Raw genomic sequence first — 6304 nt, 5'->3', positions numbered from 1 at the left:
GATACATACAGCCATCCCTCCACTTGTACTCTGGATACATACAGCCATCCCTACACTTGTACTCTGGATACATACAGCCATCCCTCCACTTGTACTCTGGATACATACAGCCATCCCTCCACTTGTACTCTGGATACATACAGCCATCCCTACACTTGTACTCTGGATACATACAGCCATCCCTACACTTGTACTCTGGATACATACAGCCATCCCTACACTTGTACTCTGGATACATACAGCCATCCCTCCACTTGTACTCTGGATACGTACAGCCATCCATACACTTGTACTCTGGATACACACAGCCATCCCTACACTTGTACTCTGGATACATACAGCCATCCCTACACTTGTACTCTGGATACATACAGCCATCCCTACACTTGTACTCTGGATACATACAGCCATCCCTACACTTGTACTCTGGATACATACAGCCATCCCTACACTTGTACTCTGGATACATACAGCCATCCCTACACTTGTACTCTCAACTGAAGTGTTCCACTTTTGAACACCCTTTTTATATTTAGTCAAGTTTTGACTAAATATTTTAACATCGAGGGGGAATCGAAACGAGGGTCGTGGTGTATGTGCGTGTGTGTGGGTGTGTGTGTGTGTGCGTGTGTGCGTGTGTGTGTGTGTCTGTGTGTCTGTGCGTGTGTGTGTGTGTAGAGCGATTCAGACTAAACTACTGGACCAATCTTTATGACATTTGACATGAGAGTTCCTGGGAATGATATCCCCGGACGTTTTTTTCATTTTTTCGATAAATACCTTTGATGACGTCATATCCGGCTTTTTGTAAAAGTTGAGGCGGCACTGTCACACCCTCATTTTTCAATCAAATTGATTGAAATTTTGGCAAAGCAATCTTCGACGAAGGCCGGACTTTGGTATTGCATTTCAGCTTGGTGGCTTAAAAACTAATGAATGATTTTGGTCATTAAAAATCGGAAACTTGTTGTACTTTTAGTGTTTACCACGTGTGCTACTTTTGCTGGTAGAATTATGTACTCTGTCACACTGCGTTCAAGACTGTGTTGACAAACATGGTGTTCAAGACTGAAACACAGTTCACTTCAAATCCAAAAACAAAGAGACTGCCAACGTTCCAAATTTCAGAATAAAAAAATCAAGAAAGGTAAGTTGTTGGAACGTTTGTTATTGACAAAGCACTACGTTACAGTCACAGATAGTTCGACCCAGCGGTCTTTTAAGTGCACAGACAAACACATATTAATCAAACAAAAAAAGACTTAGCTCGCAAAAGGTGCAGCCGCTTGGGGATTTTTTTCTTGTTTGATTGCCTCGCTTGTGTCTTCTCCCCATGCGGTTGCGCCTTTTGCTAGCTAAATCTTTTATTTTTATTTTTATTAATATATGTTTGTCTGTGCACATAAAAGACTGCTGGGTCGAAATATCTGTGACTGTAATTAACGTATTGTTTTGTCAATAACAAACGTCCCAAAAACATACGTTTTTTGTTTTTTGATTCAGTTTACTTCAGTTTAGAGTGTGGACACACACCAAAACCAACAGCATGGCTGCATTCTGCGTAGAGCATGATTTTTTAAAAAAATATGTATTTTGCAGGTTGACATAGCGTCGCATACGACATCAGTTCAGCAGAAACAATCCCGCTCTGCATAGAAAGCAGCCATGCTGTAGATTTGTCGGAGTGTGTCCAGAAAGCAGTATATGCTCTTATGCCAGGAAAACGTTTGTATACACATCTGTGAAGATATACAAAATGATCAAAACGCTTTATTTGAAAAAAAAAATTTCCGTGAGCCTGTGCCTGATATTAATTGCACGAAGTCGACTTCGCGAATTCTTTTTTGTTTGTTTTTTGTTTTGCCAAGCACATCATTGTGGGGCTTTTAATCAAAAACAAGCATCCGTCTACAATGTATCATCATCCAACCTTCAACATTTACCACTCAAGGAAACCTAGAGTTTGATATACTTCGCGAATTATACTTCATGGAGCTCGCTACACGAAGCATTGCTCCAGATTTTTTTTTTATAAAACGACTTCACGAAGTCTTTGGGAAGTCAACTGCATGCTCAGTTAAGGACATCCTTTAAGAAGAGATTGTTGAGAGATGCGCGTATACTACGGACATAAACACAATAGTGCGACGTGATCGTAGTGGCAAGGAGAAAAAAATAGAAAGAACTGAAAACTAGCTGAAGTTATTTGCCATACTCTATATTTCATTTCATTTTCATTTTTTCATTTTCATTACTTTATTGTCCCATCGCTGGGAAATTCGGGTCGCTTCCTCCCAGTGGAAAGCTAGCAGCAACGGAGTCGCGCTACCCAGGTGTCTGCGTGTTTAGGTGTATTCAGCCACCTGCACTTATGGCAGAATGACCAAGGTCTTTTACGTGCCATTGTGATGACACGGGGGTGGGACATGGCTTCCGTCTCTGGGTCTGCACATAAAGTTGACCCGTGTCCGTCCCGGCCCGAATTCGAACCTGCGACCTTTCGATCACAAGTCCAGTGAGCTACCGGTGGACCCCGCTGAGGTGTTTAATTTGGTAGGGCTGTGCGCTTTCTTTCTCTCATTCATTTTCGGTTCAGTTGAGGCTGAGGGTTAATAAACACGTCATGCCCCCACCAAGGTTGCACTGTCACGTTAGTGCTCGTAAAGTCTTGAATAGTGAGGCGACACGACGGCGAAGTACTTGCAATGTCAAATAAAACTGCTGAACCAAAAAGTATGGTGTGACGCGCGCTTTAACTAATGTCTGATTAGAATCGTGAAGTCTGCATATGTTGATAAAGTTTCCATTGGCAAAAACCTAATACAAGTAAAAGAGCAGCCTGGAGTCAACGCCTATGAATAAAAGATCAGGAATGTCTAATTCAAGAGACGTTGCTTAATTGGATACGCGCTGTACGTGGTTCGGTCTGTTGTCATGAACTTACAAGGTTGGGAATGACACAAAAGACAGCACGGGTTGATACACTTGTCCTCTGTTCTTGCTTGTTGTCTCCGTTGCTAAGCAGACCCGTCCTTTACAACTATTGAAGCTGTCTTTATTTAAGTGTCCGTGTTTTTCTTTCCATTCACTTCTTGATTTCGTCCCTGTCCCCGGGCATTTCGGCGTTTATTCCCCTCCTGGTTTGCACCGCCCACCCCACCCCCCACCCCTCCACCATCTGTCTCTGTCTGTCTTACCCTCTGTTTCATAACTTTTTAATTTTTAATTCTATCATTGTGTGTCTGTGCGTCCCAAGAAGTTCCATTCAATTCAATTTGTCTGTCTCTGTCTGTCTCTTTCTTTTTCTCGCTCTCACTCTCAGTTCAGGCTGTGTCTACTATCTTTTGACTATTTCTGGGGTGAGTTTGCAAACGGGATAGGATTGTTAAGATGCAATGATTTGTGTGATTAGCTTCTAACCATCTCCTGAATGTGTGTCTTTGTCTTCCTCCTTGTCTAGCAGTATGTCTGTCCGTTTGTGTGTCTGTGTGCCTATCTATTTCATCTGTCCGTCTATATGTCCGTCTGTGGGTTTACTAGTTACTTGCTTTTAGTGGGTGTTTTTTCATTTAGTCAAGTTTTGACTAAATGTTTTAACGTAGAGGGGGAATCGAGACGAGGGTCGTGGTGTATGTGTGTGTGTGTGTGTGTGTGTGTGTCTGTGTGTGTGTGTGTGTGTTTGTCTGTCTATCTGTGCGTGTGTGTGTGTAAAGCGATTCAGACCAAACTACTGGACCGATCTTTATGAAATTTGACATGAGAGTTCCTGGGAATGATATCCCTGGACGCTTTTTTTGTTGTTGATAAATACCTTTGATGACGTCATATCCGGCTTTTTGTAAAAGTTGAGGCGGCACTGTCACACCCTCTATTTTCAATCAAATTGATTGAAATTTTGGCCAAGCAATCTTCGACAAAGGCCGGACTTTGGTATTGCATTTCAGCTTGGTGGCTTAAAAATTAATTAATGACTTTGGTCATTAAAAATCTGAAAATTGTAAAAAAAATAATTTGTTTTTAAAACGATCCAAATTTACGTTCATCTTATTCTTCATCATTTTCTGATTCCAAAAACATATAAATATGTTATATTCGGATTAAAAACAAGCTCTGAAAATTAAAAATATAAAAACTATTAATAAAATAAAATTTCCGAAAATCGATTTAAAAACAATTTCATCTTATTCCTTGTGGGTTCCTGATTCCAAAAACATATAGATGTGATATGTTTGGATTAAAAACACGCTCAGAAAGTTAAAAAGAATAGAGATAAAGAAAAGCGTGCTATCCTTCTCAGAGCAACTACTACCCCGCTCTTCTTGTCAATTTCACTGCCTTTGCATCGAGCGGTGGACTGACGATGCTACGAGTATACGCTCTTGATGTAAAAATGCAGTGAGTTCAGTTTCATTCTGTTAGTTCGACAGCTTGACTAAATGTTGCAATTTCGCCTTACGCGACTTGTTTTCTCCTATGTTACTGTAACCCTTCGGCTCTTCCGAACTTTTATTCATCTCTTCTTTTTTTTAGCAGTGGGACGAGGCTAGTTATTATTGCTTGAATAATGCAAACGCGTTTTCGTCAGCACTTCCCACGCACTGCATGCACATTGATTCAATTTTAACTGATGAACTCAGCAACACACTCCAAACACTTGACGCTTGATGCCTGGGGGGCATCCCCGAGAGAAAAAAAACCTGCTAGGGAGGGAGGGAGAGAGAGAGAGAGAGAGAGAGAGAGAGAGAGAGAGAGAGAGGGAGAGAGAGGGAGAGAGAGGGAGAGAGGGAGAGACAGAGAGACAGACAGACAGACAGACAGACAGAAAGACAGAAAGACAGAGACAGAGAGGGAGGAGAGAGAGAGAGAGAGAGAGAGGGAGAGAGAGGAAGGGAGAGAAAGAGGAAGGGAGAGAGAGAGAGAGAGAGAGAGACAGAGAGGGGGTAGAGATAGAGAGAGAGAGATAGAGAGAGAGAGAGAGAGAGAGAGGAAGGGAGAGAGAGAGAGGAAGGGAGAGAGAGAGAGGAAGGGAGAAAGAGAGAGAGAGAGAGAGATTGATGATTGATTGATTGATTGACTGATTGATTAATTGATTCATTGATTCATTGATGTATAGGTGCATTGATCGATCGACTGGTTTGTCTTATACGGACAGACACGAAGAAAAAGATAAGATAAAGGTTTGTGTTCAGGAACGCCGGCAATGATGTAAGCAATTGCTTTTTTTTCTACAATGCGGCTTTTTGCCTCCGAGTGAGACAGTGATAGAGACAGAGGCAGAGACAGTGACAGACAGGCAGACAGACAGACAGACAGACAGACCGAGGAAGGCGGTTGCGTTCGAAGCCAAAAATCAATTATTGATCAGACCTTTGGCTTAAATAGATCAAGAGATCGTCACAGCTTGATTTCTTTTCGGTTGCATTTTGAATTGCACCTTGCACCCTTTTTTGTGCTTTCTCCTGACAGCCCTGGAGAACTAGTTAGCTCTCCCGGTCATGGCTTGTAATTTCCGGTGTCATTCTTGTGAGAGTGTGGGGGTTAAGGGGGAGGGAGTGGGGTACAAGACATGAGAATTACCCCTTGTATGTATTGCTGTCTCGCCTTTTCTGCATCGATCTGTCTCTGTATATTTTTCCTGCGACCTCTCCTATTATACTCTCTCTCTCTCTCTCTCTCTCTCTCTCTCTCTCTCTCTCTCTCTCTCTCTCTCTCCCTCTCTTTCTCTCTCTCTCCCTCTCTCTCTCTCTCTCTCTCTCTCTCTCTCTCTCTCTCTCTCTCTCTCTCTCTCTCAGTTACGTTTGGACAACAGTTTTTATTTGCACACAATGGTTTCAACACGCCAGATTCATAAATGAGACCGATTGTCAATGTGACTTACGCTGTAATGGGTCAAACAGTAATCATTAATCAAATCATCACACACAAAACGCAGGTCAAAACGTAATCTATATTAAAACAAATCAGACAATGAAATAAATGCAAGAATACAAGCACACACGCTGTAACACCTCAAACAGGCACGTACTGTAACTGACTAGGTAAAATATAAATCACCTCTGTTTGGCAAGAACTAGGCAGAATTCGTACAATGCATACTTTTTATTTACAACAAATGCAGAACAAAACAGAGTAAAGGGTATTTCCTATTTTTTGTTTTGGACAGAAAATTACATAAGAATTACTTACACTGGAAAAAGCACAGCAACACGTATACGTACATACACTCATTAAACTTCGTCGCTCACTCACACACTCACGCATGAACACTCGCATCGAAGTGCACGCTTACGAAACAGAATTAAGA

The sequence above is a fragment of the Littorina saxatilis genome, linkage group LG1 (assembly GCF_037325665.1).
Source record: "Littorina saxatilis isolate snail1 linkage group LG1, US_GU_Lsax_2.0, whole genome shotgun sequence".
Classification (NCBI taxonomy): Eukaryota; Metazoa; Mollusca; class Gastropoda; order Littorinimorpha; family Littorinidae; genus Littorina; species Littorina saxatilis.
Note: the sequence above shows the minus strand (reverse complement) of the source record.